We start from the raw sequence: 22,669 nt of genomic DNA on the forward strand, positions 1-22,669 counted from the left end.
AAAGGTCCTGAAACACTTTTATGTTGGTAGAAATTACAACCAAAACTAGTTGTCCTCTAATTTTACCCTCCAGCATGTAAAAATAACATAAAATTCAATAATATTTGGCATTTTTCTTATATTGGCACCATTTTTTCCCCAGTCCGGTTTATGTGGCAACGTCCTCTTGAACAAACTTCACTAGAGTCTGTAGGGAGGTGGTCGGGGTGGATGATGGGTGCATAAAACACACGACCAGAATCATGAAAATGGTTTTTGCAACAAAAGATGTTTGATTAAAGCTTCCACCAAAAGAAAGAAAGTCTGGAAACTTTTCAAACAACTAAAAACTTCACCCAGTTCCATGTTTTCTGTGTTTTCACCGTGACGATTAGCGGGCTGTCACAGCTACTAGCTCGCTACCGATAGTAGTTTCTGGTTCATTTTTCGGTTCTCGAGACAAATATCAGTTTACGATGCATTAAAACCTGAAGTAGCTGAGCGGAAGAGAGAAGAAACACTGAAGAGAAATCAACAAGAAAGAAAGACTTTTATCATCCTCCAGATAAACACATGAAATCAATTCTTTTTTTTTTCTTTACGTTGGAAATGACAGCTTGAATTAAAGCTGCGGTTTGTGTGTTGTAGTTTTTCTGACGGGTTTATATGTTTAGATAAAACATTAAAACAGTTTGGTGACGTTGTTCTCCCAGTGTGTTGTTGTTTGACTTCATGAAAGCTTGGACCAGATTTTATTGATTACTGTTTAAAAAAAAAAAAAAAGAAAAATCAAATGAAAGATGAGAAGACCATGAAATGTGTTTGAAAGCTCTGGAAACAAAATCTACGATTATAAACGTTCACATCGCTGCCTTATTAAACACATACTTAATCTGAGTAAACATATGAAATACAACATCTAGAAATCCAAATAAATGTCGTGTACAACATGAAGTTTCCGTCACAAAACCAAAAAATTTACTCGAAGTAAAGATATGATTGAACTGAAAAATCTTGCTTGCTTCCTCCCTGGCCAATTTGGAGGCACAAACTGGCAAACAGAGAGCAATATGGGGTTTAGCTAGCAACGGGGCACCATGATAAAGCTTCAGTGGAGGTTAATGGCTTCCGACCAGAGATTATGTGTTTAAGACGAACTGGGATCTACTAAGACAGTGTTGTTTTTTCTCAGTGGAATATGTAATGAATCCTGTATCAGCTAACCCTTTTGACCCTGAAAATTAATAGAACTGTAATACCCAGCTACCAAACTTTTATGCTAATACACTAAACACAACCCTGTCTTCTTCAAAATCCATTTTTTTATAACCATTTTTTTTCACTACCTTCTTTAAGTAGCCCCACCTTCTTGAACAACTGACTGGAGTCAGTAGGGAGGTGGTCGGGGTTGATGGTGGTTCATCCCATAGTGCCAGTTCTGCTTACCCAAAGTGGCCCACTAGGTGGCTCGCATTCCATGCCCAGCTCCAAGCCAGCAACCCGGGCTTCTTACCCATTTAAAGTTTGAGAATAGGCTGAGATCGTTTTGGCCCCAAGACCTCTAATCATTTGCTTTACCAGATAAAACTGCGAGACTCTGAGCACCAGCTATCCTGAGGGAAACTTCGGAGGGAACCAGCTACTAGATGGTTCGATTAGTATTTCACTCTGAATTTTTGCTGCTTTTAGGGACTGGAAACTTTACAAGCAACCAAAAACTTCATCCAGTTTCCTGTTTTCTGTGTTTTCACCGAGACAATTAGCAGGCTAACGCAGCTATTAGCTCCCTGCTAACCAACAACATCAGAAGATCAATGGATCAGGGCTTTGAAAGGCAGTTTCACAGGAGATTTAGAATTTAGTAAATAAAGAACACAAGATTTTAACCAGTAAAAGTTCTGCTTTAGTTGTAATCATTGAAATCTAAACAATAAATCTTATATTGTTGCTTTAGGGTTGGTTTTCTGAGATGTTCTGACTCCAGATCTGATCATCTGAGTGACTCAGCAGATCGCTGATGTTCAACAGTTTTACTAATTTTACTGGAAACTGATTGATGGACTCAAACTGTGACTCAGAAACATCACCGACACTCAGGAGCCTCCAAATGCCACTCTGTCATCGTCGAGGCTTTAAATGGCTTCGGCTGTCACTCCGCTCAGCGGTGCAATGAATTCTGGGAGCTCTGCTGAAGTGAGCGACAAACACACACACATATATGTATCGCTGTCTTTGTGAGGACCCTTGCTGCAGCCCCAATCTCCAAGAAATCACATCCAGATATGACTGAAAAGCTTCACCGGTTATGTTTAGGTGGAAGTGTAATCCTTGGTTGCAGTGGTGGAAGAAACACTCACTTTTTGCCCCAAACCAAAAACTACCTTAAAGTGAACCAACTGGGTTGCATGGTGTCATCAGAAGGTTGCGTTACAAGCTGCGTTACATATCTCGCATAGCCAGACCATTCTCTACTAGTGGCACAGTGCTGTGTAGAATGGTCTGGCCTGCATTCAAAGTTTCAAAAAAATTAAAAAATAGAACCAAAATATGGGCTGCACAGTGGCGTAGTGGTTAGCACTTTCGCCTTGCAGCTAGAAGATCCCTGGTTCACGTCCCGGCTTTCCCGGGATCTTTCTGCATGGAGTTTGCATGTTCTCCCTGTGCATGCGTGGGTTTTCTCCGGGTACTCCGGCTTCCTCCCACAGTCCAAAAATATGCTGAGGTTAATTGATCATTCTAAATTGCCCGTAGGTGTGAATGTGAGAGTGATTGTTTGTCTCTGTATGTAGCCCTGTGACAGACTGGTGACCTGTCTAGGGTGTCCCCTGCCTTCACCTGAGTCAGCTGGGATAGACTCCAGCCCCCCCATGACCCTAGTGAGGATTAAGTGGTGTATAGATAATGGATGGATGGAACCAAAGTGTACTTAAAGCACCAAAAATACTTATTATGCATATAAGTGGCTTCATTCAGAATAACGTATGTAAAAGTTATACGTATCATATTTACAATCCTAAAATGTTACTGTTATGTTGAGGCGAATTTGAATCAAATTTTTTTCAAATGTTGCGAAAAAAAATTGAAAACAGCCGCTTTGCCAAAAAATGTGTGAATGTCGAGCCGGTCCTCGCAGAGATAGACACACACACACACTGATTTGAATAGAGCTCGTTAGAAAACACACTCCCACACAGCTTAACGGCATCCACATCCACAGGGAAAATGCCACAGTGCCAATCATGCCGCCGGAGGCTGTCTGCCTTCGATGGCGCTGCTCGTCACTCCGGTCGACTTAAAGCTGATCTCTGACAGTTTGAGGCCACGATACAGTTTGGACACAGAAAACACACTCTGGAATATTTAATCGCTGCTTCGCTGTTCAGAAAGTATCGGTGACACGGAGGAAGAACAGCAGCAACGGTCCAGGAACGGAAAAAATAAAGTTGATCTAAAAGAACGATTGATGCAGCAAAAAAGAATCGAATGCAATTTGAACAAATTGATTATTGGAAATGATGATAACGAGGATTAAAATGCCTCAGATCTTCTGAGATCACACATTTCAAACTCAAGGATGTTTACCAGGTGATTCCAGGTGATTTCCAGGATAATTCTCCATGTTTCAAAGATATTTAGTTTGTTTTTACCCCCACACAACTCAAGGAGATTTAAGGATTACAATAGTTCTGATTAAAATGCCCTAAATCTTCTGACAATTCCAGGTGATTCCAGGTGATTCAAGGAGATTCAATGGGATTTAGTGAGGTTTAAGGATGACAATAATGAGGATTAAAATGACCAAATCTTCTGAGATCACACATTTTTAGGTCAACGATGTTTTCCAGGTGATTTCCAGGATAAATCTTCATGTTTTAAAGATGATTGGAGTGATTTAGAAGGGTTTTTTTTTATCACTCCACATGATTCAAGGAGGTTTAAGGATGACGATAGTGAGGATTAAAATGCACCAAATCTTCTGTGATCATTTTCAAGTCAAGGATTTTTTTCCAGCTGATTCCAGGATAATTCTCCATGTTTTAAAGATATTTCCCTGCATGATTCAAGGAGATTTGAGGATATTTCAGGATGTTTAGGGATTTTTTCCCAACTGATTCTGAACTAAATCCAAGAGTTTTTCACGTTCCAGTTCATTCTAACAGATTTGAGGATAATTTCACATTTTTTTCAGATGATTTAAGAAGATTCAAGGACATTTCATGGAGAGTTAAGGATGTTCCAAAGAAGGATTTGGTGTTTTTGTTGTGTTCTTTTCTCAGATCTGATGATTTTTTTCAAATGATTTAATTATATGCTAGGGTTTTTATAGATGATTCAAGGAAATTCATGGAGATTTCAGGGAGGGTTCAAGATGTTAATGATGATTTTTTTCAGATGCCTTATAGTGATTCAAAGAAGATGTTCTAGCAAGAGAGATTTTGTGTTTCACTTGTTTTTTTATAGGATTCAAGATTTGAGGACATTTCATAGACATATGAGGCTGTTTTCCAAAGAAGGAGTTGCTTTTGTGTTTTTTTTCCCTCAGGTGATTTTTGTGTTTTATTTTGGCTTTCGATGATTCCAGGAGATTTAAGGAGATTCCAGGGATTGTTCAGGATGTTTTAAGCTGTGATCTTTCTTTCCAGATATTACCAGGAGATTTTAAAGTTTTTTCAAAAGGTTTAATGATGTTTCAGTTGAATCTCAGAGATTTTTCAGATAATTCAAGGAGATTTAAGGATATTCCAGGACTTTTCAAGCAGTTTAGGGAGTTTTCCAGGTAATCTCAAGTTTTTAAAAAGATTGTTTAGTTGATTCGAAGAGATTTGAGGATTTTTCCAAAGATTCCATTATATGTTGGGACTTTTTTCTAAACGATTCAAGGATAATTCAAGATATTTCAGGGAGGAAGCAATGATTAATGATTTCTCTCCAGGTATTTCCAAGAGATTCTACAGTTTTTTCAAGACTTTCAGAGATGTTTCAGTTTATGGCATGAGAATTAAGGATGGTTTTTTGCATCATTTAATGATGTCGTTTTTTTTCCAGAAGATTTATGGAGATTTAAGGAGATTTCAGGACATGTTTTGTCGTGTTTTTTCCAGGTTTCTCCAACAGATTCGAAAGCAATTAGAATACAAGAATTTGTCTTTTACTGTGTGTGTTTGTGTGTTTTAAAGTGTGTGTTTGTGTGTATTTGTGGGAACCAATCAGCTGGGTAAACATCATTACCTTATGAGGACTTTTTGGTTGTTGTTTTGTTTACTTCCCTCGGGTTCGTTTGTGTTTTGCTGTTAAAACAGGATTTAGAGTCATTACAGCGAAACCACGACTTCAGAGCTTAAATTATTAACGTCACTGTTTCCAGGAAACATCAAATTTTTTATTCGAATGATTCCAAGATTCCAGATTCTTTTTTTTCAGGCACATTCAATGTTGGGCTTTTTACTAGTATTTCAGGTGACACAGAGAGATGTTTTTAAATGAGAATTATTAGATTCAAGGACATTTCAGGGAGATTAAGGAATTTAAAATTAGATTTAGTGACTTCTTCTATGATAGTATTCAGATTCCTTCCAGATAAATCCTAAAGCTCTTCTGATAACATCAATTTTTTTTAAAACTTTCCACTAAAATCAACTTTTGAGTAAATCTGAGGTGAAGAAGTTTGAATTTCTGCTTCGTAAGATCCGGATTCACATAAAAATACGAGTGAAAGACATGATTTAAGATGTGTGCTGCTGACGTGGACTTCTTAAAATGGATGAATGAGAACGGAACAGTCGCCGGGTTAAATCCACTCCAGCCACCTCAGAATGAATTCCTCGTTCGCTGCCGTGTTTCCAGTCGGCCGACTTCCTCCCGTGCATGTTGGGATTTGTTCTGTTTCCTCGGTTCATTGTAGAAACTTCTGGCTGGGCGTCTGGTCGACTGGTTCTCTGAATAAACCAACAGAATCCTGGAGCTGCTGCTGCTGGTATGAATTATTCCAGCCTGAACCAGTCAAACGGGGTTTTTAGCTGCAGAAATACTAAAACCACACATGAAGAACGTCAGGAAAAAGATAACAGCTGGAACTGTCAGTTTGAGCTGAATTAACAGAATGTGAAGTGAAATAATACCTGATTACAGATTTCACCACCTCAAGCTGTTTCATTCTGCAGGAACTTCCAGGTTGTTTTAATTCCACCTTAACTTTTGTCTAAGAAACCACGTCTCTTTCAGAAGTATGTACTCCAGGATCTCCATGCCGATTGGTTTAACTCCAAACAGAACAATCATTTTTTCTTTCCTCTCGATCAGCAATGTCACATTCACCGTTTACTCTTTAAGAAATAACGGTTCTTTGGAAGACTCTTTGGTTCTACACCATCACAAGTTGAAGAACCTCAGAATTTAGGAGATGGTTCTTCACATACTTCATGTAATTCTTTACAATGCTAAAGGTTCTTCGTTATTACTGGAGTTATTTGGTTTGGTGGCAGATAACAGCATCCACACTTCACTGTCGGGACTATGCATTCACTGTGGTAGTCCTGATTAGAAGACACACAAAACAACCACAAAGAGATCTAAAATTATCACAAAATAACATAAAATGACGACAAAGATTCAGTGTCAGGACTATGCATTCAGTATGGTAGTAGTGATCAGGTTCACCACCACAGTGAATGCATAGTGCCGACGGTGAAGCGCACATTCTGTTATCTGCCACTAAACCCAATAACTCCAGTAAAAATGAAGAACCTTTAGTGCTTTAAACAAGAACCAGCCCTAAATTAAGAGGTTCTTCATGTGTGGTGGCGTTTTGAAGGACCAGGGAACCTTCTGATGGACCACATCAGTGCACGAAAACATGATGTGTTTTTATTTATCACCTTTGCTCATCTGTTTATTTTCTGTTCCCTACATAGAACTAGTTTTATAACCAGTAGCTGCTGTTTGTTGTTGGTTTGTTGCACTCAAACTTAACGTTGTGATTGAAGCTGTTGGATCCAACTCCCTGATTAAAGTGCTTTTCCTTTAAATGTTTGCATCCGGCAGCAGAAAGACACCTACTGATGTGGAAACTGTATTAAACCCTCTCCACTGACCCGACAACAGTCAGATTTTATTGTGTGTTTCAGGGAAATTTGGCAACTCAGCTGAAAATTGAATGATTTCCGCCCCCAACAGGAAGAGGATTCCCCACAGAGCGACAGAGTAAACAGATTTATGCCCACAACGTGAGGAAAACGAGCGCACTCAAAGCGGCAGGAAAAGGCCATCCATCAAACATCCGGAAGCTTCTCTCAAAGGGCGAACGCACTCTGCTGGTTTAGTCCTGTCCTTTCTGACCTCTTCCTCTCAGACGTTGTCAGGTCTGCTCTTCCATGACGTTTCCTCCCTTCATCCGTCACCTGCAGATGAATCAGCTGCTTCTCACAGCAAACAAAGCGCCATCTCCAGTTTATCGCCTCATAATTCCACCGTAATCACACCGACAGAGGAACAGTTGTAACGTCAAAGCCTCATTTAGACTCGTCGTCGCTCCGCCAGCCTCTCGGCTCTCCAGCTGTGCCGATGACAAGCTCTCAGCTCCATCCACATCTGTCAGAGGTATAAATATCCTGTCTGTCTGAAAATACCAACGTGTAGATGAAGAAAGAGGTCTTCGTTTACCTGAACTGTCTGGAGTTGTTGGGCAGTTTTCATATTTCTCTTTAAAATACCTCAAAGATGTTGGACTGGACTCAAGTCAGGCGACATATTTGTCCAGGTCTTAGTTGTTGTTCTTCTGTGGAACCTCTTGTGTGATTTTGTTCTCTGGATGGGTCTTGTGTTGGAATATTCCTCCTTTGTCATCTTCTACAGACTGGGAGTCGTCTTGCTAGACATTGTTTTAGTTTATTCATTCATGCTGCATCTATAAAGTTCCTCTCCCCAACACCTTCAAAGCTCACACTGCCCCAGATCATCACACTCCCACCTACCAGCTTCACTGGCAGGAGTATGCATTCACTGAGATAGTTCTGGTTAGAAGACACACAAAACAACCACAAAGAGACACAAAACAACCTCTAAAGTACATAAAATGACCACAAAGCTTCAGTGTCAGGACTCTACATTCACTGTGGTTCATTCCAGACATGCTGGACTCCATCTGAGCAGAACTAATTTGTCTCCATCTGACCAGAAACTGTGTCCCCAACATCCATCATCAGGCGTCTTTTCATGTTCTTAGGACGACACGAGGGTTAAAAAAAGTTCTTTGTTCCCGAAACATTCTAGAAACACCACAGTTGTTGCGAGTTGATTTGGTTTTGAATCATTTGACATTTAGGTGACGTTGCTCAGAGGTTTACTGAGTTCTGCATCGTACTGTTCCTGCTCTGAACTTCCATCCGAATCTTAACAGCATCAATGCATCACAGCACAGTCAGGATCCGGCAGCAGCTTTTTGTTGTTTTCATTTGCACAAACCCAACGGAGAGATGGAGGAATAAAAATAAATCCTGCCTGTGGATGGAGAAATGAAGAGAGTCTGAGGGGGATTCTAAATAAAAACACATCTGACCCTGAAAAAAAACACAAAAAAGTGGTTTTATATTTGTGACAGGAAGACATCAGAGATCATGTCTGATTTGTTTTTCAGTTTCACTTTCTTCATCTCCCCGCTCTGCTGCCGTTGTTTGCTGTGGATGAATCGTCCACGGTTTCAGTCACGATGAATATGAAGAGAACCCGCTGCGAGGTTCCGACTTGATCTTTGCAAATCCACCAAATGCATGCGACCACACACCCACACCACCACGCCAGCATCTGCTCGCATGAGTGTGTGTGTGTGTGTGTGTGTGTGTGTGTGTGTGTGTGTGTGTGTGTTGGTCTACACCCATCTGTCACCTCCCCCCTCCACCATCGCCTCCATATGAGACAATGAGAACATGAGCTCAAAGTGTCTGCCATGAAAAATAAGAAGCAGCTGAGGCTCAACGCAGCCTCCACCAAACTACGTTCCTGCACTGCTAAACCACGCTTTACATTATGAACAAATCTGGCCTCAGAAGTCGGTGAAATGTCCACCAAAGACTGTATTTTAGTAGAAATATGGATCCATCCATATATATATATATTTTTTTTTAAATATATATATATATATATATACACACACACTTAGAGGAATTTTATGAAGACACTATACCACCTTCAGTTGAAAACTTGAGACTGAAATGTCTCGAAATGGTCCAAAATTACTCAAAAATGGTCCAGATTTACTCTCAATGGCATTTTGACATGTCCAAATTACCAAAATGACTCCAAAATATCCAAAGTGATTGAATATGTGTAAAAATTGATTCACAATTTGTCCAAAATTGCTCAAAAATGGTCCTAATTAATCCACAATTGTCCAATATAGCTCAAAGATGGCCCAAAAATTGTCCAAAATAGCTCAAAAATGGTCCAACATGATACATAAACATGTCCAAATTGACTCATAATAGCATTCTGACATCGTTTTTCTTTTTTTTAAAGGAATCTTGTCTTGTTATATTTGCCACACATCAGATTCTACTGATGTTAGAACCTAAAAGTTGGTGAAATGTTGACCAAAGACTGTATTTTAGTAGATCCATCCATATATGTGCTAAGTGTACATATATGCTCCAGATGAAATTCTAATGGCATTTTGACATGTCTAGATTACCAAAATCACTCTAAAACATCTCAAATGACTTAAAATTTTAGCAAAATGAATTAAAAAGGTGTCCAAAATGACAAGAAATTTGTGCAAGACGACTCAGAAATTGTCCAAAATTACTCAAAATGGTCCAAATTCACTCTCAATGGCATTTTGACACATTGAAATTACCAAAATAACTCTAAAATGTCCAAATTGATCAAATACATGTGCAAATTGATTCACAGTTTGTACAAAATGGCTCAAAATGATCCAAAATTGCTCAGAAAATGTCCAAAGGGACTTAAAAATGGTCCAAATGCAGTCATTATGGCATTTTGACATGTCCAAATTACCAAAATAACTTGTCCAAAATGATTCAGTATGTGGGCAAATTTATTCACAATTTGTCCAAAGCAGCTCAAAAACTGTCAGAAATGAATCAGGATTGTCCAAATGGCTCAAAAACGATCCTAAATTACTCAGAATTGTCCAAAGTGACTCAAAAATGGTCCAAATGAACTTATAATGGCATTTTGATATGTCAAATTCGCCAAAACTACTTTTAAAATGTCCAAAATGACTCAAAATTTGTCCAAAATTAATCAAAAGGAGTTCAAATGACAAAAATATTTATGCAAATGGATTCAAAATTTGCACAAGACAATGAAAACTTTGTCCAAAAATGGCCTAAAATAATTAATTAAAATGTGTTCAAGCCTGTTTAAATGTACTCACATTGGTATTTTGACTTGTTAAAATCACCAAAAATGAATCAGAATTATTCAAACTGTATTTAAAAAGTGTCCAAAGTGATTCAGACTTTGTATAAAACATCTCAGAATACGTTCAAAACTCAAAAATGGATTGTTGGTTTCATTTGTTGGTTTGTTGGTTTGTTGGATGTTGGTTGGTTGTTGGTTGGTTTATTTGTTGGTTGGTTGATTTGTTGGTCCATGAACATTAAAAATCAAGTGGAGCAAAGTTTCCTGTCTTATTTTGAAAGACCCATTTTCCCGGTGTGCCGTGTTGGGTTTTACTTCCTGTCCTTGTTGGTTTAACTTCCTGTTTGACCACCTGTTCTGATCAGATTCTCCACGATGCTTCCTGACTTGGACTGGACCTCTTTGGATGTATGTTTTCTGGGTTTTTTTCACCAGATTCTGCAGTTTTTCTCCACCAGTAAGTTTTATTTTCTGAATTTCATCTTTCTCTAAGTTCTTCTGCAGCTTCAGGTGTTTCCTCATTTCCGCTCCGTCCTCCATCTTGGGACATTTTTCTCTTCTTGTGTTTGTTTTGTCTCCACCTGCTACAGTTGTTTAACTATTTAGCAACAAATGATTTAAATTTTGGTAAATTTCAAATGATTTTAAATGTGTCCAAACCAACATCAAATGTCCAAACTGACTCAAGAATTGTCCAAAATAACTTGAAAACTGTCCCAAATTACTGTAAATTGGTTCAAAGTGATTAAAAGTTTGTTCAAAATGATAATTTTTTACTGGCTTTGGACAATTTCAATCATTTTTGACAAGTTTTATTCCAGTTTTGAGTCTGTGTTCATCAGTAGAAAGATGTCCCACCATGCTGGATGGATCTCCAACAACTAGCTCCTCTGGTCACGATTTCTGAGCCATAATGCATTTATTTATTCATCCTGGAGGTTTCATTGTCCCCGTCAGTCACAAACTGTCCAAAGTTATTTGAAACTTGTCTAAAATAACTTCTACAATTTTCTCCAAAATAACACCAAACTAGAAAAACTTTGCTCAAACTGCCTCAAGATTTCTACAAAATAGCCTTAAACTTTTGTTGAAAATGACCCAAAATTGGTGTAAAATGATTATTTTCTGCTCATTGTGGACAATTTAAGTCATTTTTGATATGTTTATTTGCCATTTTGGACAAATTTAAATTTAACTCCAGTTATCAATCTCTGTTGGAGATCCATCCAGCATGGTGGAACATCTTCTAGTAGTTGGAGATCCATCCAGCCTGGTGGAACATCTTCTAGTAGTTGGAGATCCATCCAGCCTGGTGGAACATCTTCTAGTAGTTAGAGATCCATCCAGCCTGGTGGAACATCTTCTAGTAGTTGGAGATCCATCCAGCCTGGTGGAACATGTTCTAGTAGTTAGAGATCCATCCAGCATGGTGGAACATCTTCTAGTAGTTGGAGATCCATCCAGCATGGTGGAACATCTTCTAGTAGTTGGAGATCCATCCAGCATGGTGGAACATCTTCTAGTAGCTGGAGATCCATCCAGCATGGTGGAACATCTTCTAGTAGTTGGAGATCCATCCAGCATGGTGTAACATCTTTCTTCTGATGATGAGCAGAGACTCAGAACTGACTGGACTAAAACTTGTTCAGAATGACTCCAATTGTCCAAAATGACTCAGAAATGATCATTTAAAACTAAATCTAGGTCATTTTCTGTTTCTACAGAGCTGCAGGACTTTATATTGCCGTGAAAGTGAGTAAAAGTGAAACAGGAGCAACAGAAACAACATTCAGAAGCTGCTCTTGTGATTTTTAAATCCGTTTTCTGGACTTTACTTCAACTTTCCTCATCAACTTTTATGCTTCGCTGTGTCTAAATTGATCGAAACTCTCCGATTCCTTCATTACAACCTCCGTCAGGCGACGACATCAGCTGGGAAATCCGGGAACGGCCGCCTCACTGGGATGGATGAGGAGTGGTTGCCATGGCGACCAAACTGGGTTTCCTCATCACACCCCGCCTTCGGCAGAGTGTTTTACAGCCAGGATTGATCTGCATACTGCCTACCTGTTCATATTTCAGGACCGCAGCGCAGCGCAGCGCAGCACACACACACACACACACACACACACACACACGCACACACACACACACACACACGCTGGACGTAATGGGTTTGAGTTAGGCAGCATATTGGAAATGCCAAACCAATGTCTCAGAAGCTAAATCAGCCTCAGTGAGTGTTTGTGTGGAGGGCAGGTATTTATAGACACACACACACACACACACACACATACACACTCGGGTTGCGATGAAGACATTTTATCCACGGAGGCGAAACCGAACACCTCAGGAATGCTGGGAGTGATGTATCGCCGTGGAAACCGCTGCATCCTCCATCGAGCGTCGAGACGGGAGTTCGTGCTGCGTTCAGGTCGCGTAGGACAAAATGAAATGACGGCATCATGCCCTGTAAAAAAAATAATAATAAAAAAACACACTGGCAGGAGAAATACATCTAAATGTAAAAAAACTGTGAAACAAACAGCAAATATTGATAAATTATGAATGTTTTTAGCAGATTGAAACACCAGAACCGAACTAATTTTACAGTCACATAGATAAGTAAAATAATAGTTTAGAAAATATTGACTGTTTTTCAATCCATAATGTACTTTTTATAACAACAAATATCTGTAAAATATCGACATTTTTGCTGATGTAAATACATGAAAATATTGTTTTTTTGGTTGGTTTGTTGGTTTCTTTGTTGGTTGGTTGGTTGGTTGGTTGGTTGGTTACTTTGCTGGTTGGTTGCTTTACTGGTTGGTTGGTTGCTTGCTTTGCTGGTTGGTTGGTTGGTTGGTTGGTTGGTTGGTTGGTTGGTTGGTTGGTTGCTTTGCTGGTTGGTTGCTTTGCTGGTTGGTTGCTTGCTTGCTTTGCTGGTTGGTTGGTTGGTTGCTTTGCTGGTTGGTTGGTTGCTTTGCTGGTTGGTTGCTTTGCTGGTTGGTTGGTTGGTTGCTTTGCTGGTTGGTTGGTTGGTTGGTTGGTTGGTTGGTTGCTTTGCTGGTTGGTTGGTTGGTTGGTTGGTTGCTTTGCTGGTTGATTGGCTGATTTGTTACTGTTTTCTGTACTTTTACTAGTTATTATCTGTAATTTCACCAAACTAATTAAAACTATGAAATAATATATTTTGTAAAACTAAAGTCACAAAACATATTATTTTACATTTGACATTAAAATTACATGTTTATGTTTTTTTTAAATCATTCTTCTTTATTATTAGAATCTTTTTTTCATCTTTTAACATTTGACTGTAAAATTGCAGAGTTTATTTACTGTATCTGATCCATTACAAATATCATTATTTTACAGATATTTGCTGGTACTTTCACAGCTTTTTATTTATTAATTTATTTATTTTCCATAATATTCCACTATTCTGAATGTGTTCTTCAGGTTTTCTTGCTCCCAGATTTTCATCATTGTTTAGAAAGTGATTTTTATTTTCCTGTGTGAATAAACATGAAGGTGATTTTCAGTATTTTCAGCTGTTATGTTGACAGTTTTGAACCAGCAGCTTTGTTGTCTCCGTCTACTTGACATTTAGATTCTTCCATGGTGACCTGAAGCTACTTCACGCCACCACAGATCATTTTTATTCTTCGTCTCGTTTCTGTTTGCTCTCAAAAAACACGGCCAGCACAAGTTAGCATAAATGCTTACTTTAAATAGGGACTTTTCAACTTTTAGTGATATTTGATGTGGAAAGAAATCATTCAAGAAGCAACAAGATGCAAATTTAAAGAGAAGAAATGAGAAAACTGAGGTGAAGATGTGAAAATGGAGAAAGCAGCCCACTCACACATCTGTTAAATACATGCACAGTTCAACAAGCATCTGCTTCCAGGTTTTCACTGTAAAATATTAAACATTTCACACCCAAACAGGAAGCAAAACACAAAACCAAAGCATCATTCAGATGAAGAAGATGTTGGTCGAAGCTGCAACCTACAGACGAACTAAATGTTCCACAGAGTGAATTCTGAAGATCCAAAATAGTCATAAAAAGATCCAAAATAGTCATAAAAAGATCCAAAATAGCCAAAAAAAAGATCCAAAATAGCCAAAAAAGATCCAAAATGACCACAAACAGATCCAAAATGACCACAAAAAGATCTTGGATTTTATTGTCCAAAATGACTTGGAATTTGTCCACAATGTCATAAAATGTCCAAATTGACAAACGATTTTTCCAAAGTAACTCAAAAACTACCCAAAATTACTTCATATTGGTTGAGTGAATGACAGTTTGGAAAAAATGACATTTTTTGAGTAATTATGGACAATTTGAACCATTTTGGACAAATTTCAGTCCAGTTCTGAGTCTCTGTTCATCATCAGTAGATAGATGTTCCACCATGCTGGATGGATCTCCATCTACTAGAAGATGTTACACCATGCTGGATGGATCTCCATCTACTAGAAGATGTTCCACCATGCTGGATGGATCTCCATCTACTAGAAGATGTTACACCATGCTGGATGGATCTCCAACTACTAGAAGATGTTCCATCATGCTGGATGGATCTCCAACTACTAGAAGATGTTCCACCATGCTGGATGGATCTCCAACTACTAGAAGATGTTCCATCATGCTGGATGGATCTCCAACTACTAGAAGATGTTCCACCATGCTGGATGGATCTCCAACTACTAGAAGATGTTCCACCATGCTGGATGGATCTCCAACTACTAGAAGATGTTCCACCATGCTGGATGGATCTCCAACTACTAGAAGATGTTCCACCATGCTGGATGGATCTCCAACTACTAGAAGATGTTCCATCATGCTGGATGGATCTCCAACTACTAGAAGATGTTCCACCATGCTGGATGGATCTCCAACTACTAGAAGATGTTCCACCATGCTGGATGGATCTCCAACTACTAGAAGATGTTCCACCATGCTGGATGGATCTCCAACTACTAGAAGATGTTCCACCATGCTGGATGGATCTCCAACTACTAGAAGATGTTCCACCATGCTGGATGGATCTCCAACTACTAGAAGATGTTCCATCATGCTGGATGGATCTCCAACTACTAGAAGATGTTCCACCATGCTGGATGGATCTCCAACTACTAGAAGATGTTCCACCATGCTGGATGGATCTCCAACTACTAGAAGATGTTCCATCATGCTGGATGGATCTCCAACTACTTCCTGGCAACAACAAAACAGTGTAAATTATAGAATATAGATAATCTGACTTGTTTAAACTTGACTGTTTTTGATGATTTTTTACATAGTTTTGAGTGTAGATTTGGTTAATTTTCTAGTGATGTGTTCAAAGGCTATTGGAAATCTGAGGGTTATTTCAGTTTTTACAGTTTCTAGCTCTGATAAATGACATAATTTTACCGTTCTTTTAACGCTGACACATCTTTGAAACCTGCTTTATGTATTTTAGGGTTCAGATGGTTGATGTTGGTCCATGAATCTAAATCTGTGAAGAAACAACACAAAAAATAAACCACATTTTAATGTCATTATTCTGCTCTGTGTTGGAACAGCAACGAAGAGGAGGAGGTGACAGGAAATGGTGAAGATGAAAAGAAGGAAATGACGACTGAAAATGTTTCACTGCTGGATGGAAACATAAAATGTTCAGATGGATGAATGACGGCACAGAAGACGATCACAGCCAACAGAATGGAAGGTAAGAAAAAAGAATCATTCTGAACAGTTGGTGAGTTATTTTGTGAAATTCTTGAGTCAATTCGGATGATTATTTACTTACTTTGGACATATTCCAAGTCATTTTGGACAATAAAGCCTACTGGATGAATAAAATAAACACAGCATGGCTCAGAAACAGTGAACAGAGGAGCTAGTAGTTGGAGATACATTCAGCATGGTGAAACATCTTTCTACAGATGATGAGCAGAGACTGAAAACTGGACTAAAATTTGTTTAAATGACTCAAATTGTGCAAAATTTCTCAAAACTTCTAATTTTTAACTAGTTTACAGTAATTTTGGTCAGTTTTTGAGTTGTTCTGGACAATTTTAGTCATTTTGAAGACGTTTCAGTCCCATTTTTGAGTCAGTTTGGACATTTTCTGTAACTCTGGACAAATTTTGGGTGAATTGGGTCATTATTATGTTACTGCCAACAAGTTTCCAGTTTTTTAAGACAGGTTTCAAATGATTCTGGACAATTAAACCTCCTTGATCAATAACGTAATGCAGCATGGCTCAGAAATAGTGAACAGAGGAGCTAGTAGTTGGAGATACATCCAGCATGGTGAAACATCTTTCTGCTGATGGTGAACAGAGTAAAGTTTATGAAGGTCATGAAACTCTAAATAGTTGATTATTAAAGATATACGGAGCCTCCATTTTATCCTGCAGCATGACTCATTTCTGTTCATTCTTGTGAATAAATAAACGGGGTTCACGTCTGAACAGTCGGCTGCAGGTACCAGGTGAGCAGCACTCTGTTGTCATGACGACGGCTCGGGTCACCACAGAGGTTTGTTTGTTCTTCAGGTCATTCTGGTCTCAGACATCCAGCAGGACACTCTGACGTCTCTCTGGTTTGATTTTCTACTCTCTGCAGCTCCATTTACACCGACCCAGATCACAGATCACATCTGACCCACAAACAGCACCGCGAACCACAGAAAATATCCACAAATACATCTAAAAGTATCACAAAGCATCCACTATAACCACTAAAACACATGAACTCATTCTGAATAACGTCAAAAAGATGTGAAATGGTTTCTGAATCATGCAAACTGATCACAAAATCCAGCTAATTGTAAAGTGATGACAAAAAAACAGCAAAATGATCATGGAAAAATGCAGATTAATCACAAAAGGGTGCAAAAAGATCACAAAAACATATAAAATGATTAAGAATAATGTAAAAAAAAATCTAAAATGATCATCAAAAGGTGGTACATGAGAATTAAATCATGCAAAATGACCACAAAAAGATGCAATTTGACAACCGAAATTGTAATATGAGCACAAAGTACATGCAAAAAATATCTACAAAAGGATACAAAACGAACACAAAATCACCACAAAATTACAAGATGAAAACACAAAACATCCCAAAAAGCTGAAAAATTCCAACAAAAACATTGCACATTGAGCACAAAAAATGGAAAATGATGACAAATAGAATAGGAAGCAAAACAACCACAAATATATTAAAAATAGCCATAAAAATATCCAAAATAAACAAAAAAAGATCCAAAATAACTATAAAATGACCATACAAAGACCCAGAATAACCAGAAAATATTTATTTTACCACAAAAATATCAAAAATAACAATAAAAAGATCAACAATAGATTCACTTTGACCACAAAAATAACCAAAATAAAAATAAAAAGGTCCAAAATACCCCCCAAAAATCTAAAATAAACAAAAAAGATCCAAAATAACCACATAAAATCCAAAATAACCATAAACAGATTCACTTTGACCACAAAAAGATCCAAAATAACCAAAGAAAGATTCAACAATAACCACAAAAAATGTTAATTGTTGAGAGAAAAAACAATACCACGGTATTAATAGATACATAATACAGTATTTTTATGGTCAAATGTAAAAGAACAAATGATTATTTGTCCAAAAAAACATATTATTTACAGTTTTGTCCCAAAAAAATGTAAATGAATCCTTTTTTGTGTGACTTTCATTGATTTTACTAGTCTTTTAGCTGTAAATCAGTGAGCTAACCGTAGAATAACGATGTTTTCCAGAGTTTTGTCCTTTAAAGTCTCATTAACATTCAGACGCTGTAAACTGTGAACAAAGCTGCAGCTGGAGATGGTTTGTTTCCTCAGCGAAGCTCCTAAACTTGGTTAACGGAGGAACCAACGCCTCACAGAGCGCCGCTAACTCGGTTAGCTTCACGCTAACTCGGTTAGCATCACGCTAACCTGATAACACGTGATGAGGACGACGACCAAATGTGTTCATGAACACGGAAATATCATGAGAGAGTGGAAGTCTCCGAGGAAATCAGCAAACAGATGAAACATGAACAGACTGGAGCTAATCTTTGATGGAGGACTGGGGGCGTGGTCAGTGGGCTGTGACATCATCGGGGGCGTGGCTAACACATAAACCAGTCAAGGTCAATGAAAAATGTTTGGAGTCACGCTACTGTTTGAAACCCCAAGTTTAAGGTTATTTTAAAACAGAGGAAGAACAAACACACCGTCAACCACAGAAACAAGGAAAAGACAACAAAAAGAAGCAAAATGACAGCAAAAAGATGTCAAATTAAAAGGAAACATGAAAAATTAATAACAAGAAGATGCAAACTGATGACAAAAAGATACAAAATGACCACAAAAAGATACAAAACAACAAGAAAGATACAAAATAAACACAAAAAAGTTACAAAATGACAACGAAAAGATACTAAACAATGAGAGAAGATGCAAAATTACCACAAAAAGACACAAAATTATGATAAAAAGATACAGAACAACAAGAAAGACACAAAATAAACACAACAAAGTTACAAAATGACAACAAAAAGATACTAAACAATGAGAAAAGATGCAAAATTACCACAAAAGGATACAAAATGATGATAAAACGATACAAAATGATGAGAAAGACACAAAATGACCACAAAAAGATACAAAATGACAACAAAAAGTTACAAAATGACAACAAAATGACCACAAAAAAGTTATAAAATAATGACAAAAAGATACTAAACAACCAGAAAGATGCAAAATTACCACAAAAGGATACAAAATGACCACAAAAAGATACAGAATGATGACAAAAAAATACAAAATGACCACAAAAACATGCAAAATGACCAGAGTAAGCTACAAAATGACCAAAAAATGCAAAATGACCACAAAAAAAGATAACAAAAAGTTATAAAATGACCAGAAAAAGATGCAAAATTACCACAAAAAGACACAAAGCAACCACAAAGGTTGTAAAATGACCATAAAACATCAAACAGGATCACAAGCTGCAGCATTACCACAAACCAAAGCAAAATAACCACATTTCCTTTAATCATGAACAAAACATGACATAAAAAGACACAAATATCTCAAAAAGATGCAAGAGGACCACAAAAACACATGAAATTACAACAAACACCTGCAAAATTACCACAAAAACCTGCAAAATTACAACAAAAACATAAAATTACAACAAAAACCTGCAAAATGACCACAAAAACATACAAAATGACCACAGAAATCTGCAAATTGCCACAAAAACATAAAATTACCACAAAAACACGTAAAATTATCACAAAAACACATAAAATTATGACAAAAACATGCAAAATGACCACACAAACACCTAAAATGACCACACAAACATCTAAAATGACCACACAAACACCTAAAATGACCACACAAACATCTAAAATGACCACACAAACATCTAAAATGACCACACAAACATCTAAAATGACCACACAAACACCTAAAATGACCACACAAACACCTAAAATGACCACACAAACATCTAAAATGACCACACAAACACCTAAAATGACCACACAAACACCTAAAATGACCACACAAACACCTAAAATGACCACACAAACACCTAAAATGACCACACAAACACCTAAAATGACCACACAAACACCTAAAATGACCACACAAACATCTAAAATGACCACACAAACCCGCTGACTGAGCACTAAACCAGTGATCAGATGTAAATGATGAATAATTCTTGGTCCTCCTGCTGATGAAGCTGCTGCTGTGATTGATCGATTCGTTTATTGTCTCGGGGCTCACTGGAATAAAGTCATTAATGTCAGTGTGTGTCTGTGTTGTGTGTCTGTTGTGTGACCTCCCTCTCAGCGTCTCTGACAGCAGATTAATTGTCGTTTTCGTGTCTCTGGTGAGTCTCAGTTTGACTGAACTCAGCTGGTCGTCGCTTCACGTTACAGGAAATGACAGACTTTTATTCTGAAAATCAGACTCCTATTAGTTATTGTGGTCATTTTGTTTCTCTTTGTGACCATTTTGTGGTTGTTTTGTGTCTCTTTGTCGTTGTTTTGTGTCTTTTTGTTGTCATTGTGTGACTTTTCCGTTGGTTGTCAGTGTTTTTGTGTCACCAGCAGACAGAAAACAACCATAAATAAACATCTGTAAACACACTGTAGGGTAGAATATTCCACCCCGGAGTGATTTTCAGATTTTTCCAGATCTCTGGGTCGGGCTGGTGGATCTCGGAGGAGTTTCTTGTCGTCGCTGGTCTCCTCTGCAGCGTGAACCGAGCTGAACTCTGGGGAAGCCGAGCGTGGCCTGGCGTTCTGTGGGGAACCGGTGGTTCTCCGGCTGCCAGCTGGCCGTCTATGCCTCGTTTTTTGGACTCACTTCGTGCCTGCCGACCAGATTATTTTTGCTCTCTGCAGTGCTATCAATAGAGAGTCACATGACGGCTGTGTGCTCCACGTGAGGCTGCAGAGCTTCTCAACCGTCCGGCTGCTTTTAAAACAGATATCACCATAAAAACATCACTGAATTACACCCTTTATCAGAGCAGAAACTTTCAAATAATCGTCATATTTTCAACTTTTGGTGAACAGAACCAAATCTAAGCTTGAAAATCTCGATATTTCATCAAAATCTAATTTTTTTCTACCTGCTTCATTTAAAATATTTGCCAAAAATCTGCAGTTTTCTCTAATCACATTCTGTAAAAACATAAAAATTCTGAGCTTCTTAGTGCAACTTTTAAGTCATCAGTGACTCAGCTGTGACCAACAGTCATGTGATAAAAATTCAGAGTTTATACAGAAAAAAGATGCGACGCGATACCAGTTTATTTATTTTCTGGTCATTTTGTGGCCATTTTGTGTTCTTTTTGTGTCCGTTTGGATTATTTTGCGGACATTTTGTAGTCATTTTGCATCAGGTTCCATCAGTTTCAATCATTTGTGGTAATTTTGCTTCATTTTTGCATCATTTGCATCATTTTGTGGACATTCGTGCATCATTTTGTGGACATTTTGTGTCCTTTTGTGACTTGTGAGGTCATTGTCTGTCTTTTTGGGAGAATTGTATGTTTTCTTGTCCTCAATGCTTGTGGTTGTTTTGCATCTTTTGTGTTAATATTCTGTTATTTCTTGTCACAGAGAGACACACGTGTTTTCCTAAATGTCAGAAATACTCTCTGAACTTACAGAAATATTATTCTAACATGAAACCTGAACCTGACTCTTCACCATGCAGACGTGAGTCGACACAAATCATCTGATGATGTGATGTCATTGTGTTTGAAATCATCAAACATCTGATCATGTTTTCAATCATCATGAGATCATATGATCATATTTTAAATCATGAAATCATCTGATGACATTTTAAATCATTTGGTCACTTTTAAATCATCTGACGTTTTAAACCATCATAAATAATTGGATCATGTTTTAAATGACCAACCAATGACCTCATCACAATTTGTTCATAATCGGATGATCTCATTGCTTGAAATCATCAAATCATCTGATCACCTTTTAAATCATCATGAAATCATATTATCACATTTTAAATCTTGAAATCATCTGATTACGCTTTAAATCATCATCAAATCATCTGACTTTATTTTAATGATCAACAAATCATCTCATGTCATTTTAAATCATGTCGTTTGAAATCATCTCATGTCGTTTAAAACCATCTCATATCGTTTCAATCATCTCATGTCATTTTAAATCATCTATCGTTTTAATCATCTCATGTTGTTTTAAATCATCTCACATCGTTTCAATCATCTCATGTCGTTTTAAATCATCTCATATCGTTTTAATCATCTCATGTCGTTTTAAATCATCTCATATCGTTTTAATCATCTCATGTCGTTTAAAACCATCTCATATCGTTTTAATCATCTCATGTCGTTTAAAACCATCTCATATCGTTTCAATCATCTCATGTCATTTTAAATCATCTATCGTTTTAATCATCTCATGTCGTTTTAAATCATCTCACATCGTTTCAATCAGCTCATGTCGTTTTAAATCATCTCATATCGTTTTAATCATCTCATGTCGTTTTAAATCATCTCATATCGTTTTAATCATCTCATGTCGTTTAAAACCATCTCATATCGTTTTAATCATCTCATGTCGTTTAAAACCATCTCATATCGTTTCAATCATCTCATGTCATTTTAAATCATCTCATATCGTTTCAATCATGTCATGTCATTTTAAATCATCTCATATCGTTTCAATCATCTCATGTCGTTTTAAATCATCTCATATTGTTTTAATCATCT

The 22,669-nt window shown here is 37.6% G+C and overlaps 1 protein-coding gene across 1 annotated transcript in view; it reads left to right on the plus strand.

Annotated features, from left to right (window-relative positions):
- The window catches only part of fars2 (phenylalanyl-tRNA synthetase 2, mitochondrial), a 117,832-nt gene extending 117,154 nt beyond the window's left edge, over positions 1 to 678 (plus strand). The window contains exon 10 of the mRNA XM_055007294.1: positions 1 to 678. This exon is cut by the window's left edge and continues 500 nt beyond it. The gene's annotated coding sequence lies outside the window, so the exon portion shown is untranslated.
- Positions 679 to 22,669: the final 21,991 nt, after the last annotated feature.

This window comes from Amphiprion ocellaris, chromosome 22, assembly GCF_022539595.1.
Source record: "Amphiprion ocellaris isolate individual 3 ecotype Okinawa chromosome 22, ASM2253959v1, whole genome shotgun sequence".
In the NCBI taxonomy this organism is placed as follows: Eukaryota; Metazoa; Chordata; class Actinopteri; family Pomacentridae; genus Amphiprion; species Amphiprion ocellaris.